We start from the raw sequence: 1167 nt of genomic DNA on the forward strand, positions 1-1167 counted from the left end.
TTTAAAAACTACCGTAATTTGTTAAACTTAGAAATGTTGACTATTGTTAAATAGTTAATATCAAGGATGCAAAACATAAGAAAAGAACAAAACAAAACAAAAACACCTAAATAACCAAACCAAACCAACCCCCATCCCCCTCCCCAATAAAACCCCCCCAGGTTACTAAGAGTGTCCTTGCAGTAAAAATTAAAAAATTGTCAGATCTGATGCTCATTGGTCAAACACACCCGATCTGCATCATCAGATCAAATCTGATCGAGCCGGGTAAAGACACGGGACAGTGCACACTATATCGAATAGTAAATCTGAAGCGAGCTGACAAAATGAGTTGCTTCTCGGGTTCGAGTCCAATGGAAATACATACATCACACTTATAGGTGAAGTTTTTGCAAAGTACTTGGATTTACTTGGATCCAGAGCTAATTGTCTCCATGAGGAGCTGGTTTGAGACACGCCTGACCACTCCACTGAGCAAACTTTTAAAAACACTTTTTTACAATGTATAAGTCTGAAATAATAAAAAGCGCGTTATGCTTAAAGAATTTGGCATCAATAGAAACTCTATAGATTTGACCCTAGTGTCAATTTTTGGACAATATCTTCATTTGTGGATTATGAAAAGTAACTCATTTTGTCAGCGCACTTCACTTAATCTGCTTTGCTTCGTCCGATTTGAGCAGGGTGTCCTGATCGAAGTAGCCCTTTCCACTATCACATACCGTGCTCAAACAACAGATCTGACTGCAATGTCAAGTGACTCAGTAGCAGTCTTCTGATTGACTGCTAGACTCAATTGTCATCAGATTTGCCCAGTCGTGGTTTACATAAAAAGAAAAACACCAAAAAAAAAAAAAAACAGGTTGGATGTTGGGGGATTTAGCTGGATAGTACCAAAACAGTAACTTTTGACCCTAGATGAAGGAAAACGTGTCGAGCCTCAAATGTATAATGAAAGCAACAGGTAGAAAGTGACGGCTGTAAACATTTGTTATTTTATTTCATCTGTGTCTGTCTCGATCAACTACTTGGCTCGTTCCATTTTGTCGACCAAAAAAAAAAAGTAATTATTTTTGTTTAACAAAGCCGTAGTCAGAACACACTAGCGTCTGTGGTGCAGGAGCTAAGCATTTCGCTATGGCATGCAGAAGATCAGAGTTCGATAAC

Source organism: Aplysia californica, unplaced genomic scaffold, assembly GCF_000002075.1.
Source record: "Aplysia californica isolate F4 #8 unplaced genomic scaffold, AplCal3.0 scaffold00670, whole genome shotgun sequence".
Taxonomy (NCBI): Eukaryota; Metazoa; Mollusca; class Gastropoda; order Aplysiida; family Aplysiidae; genus Aplysia; species Aplysia californica.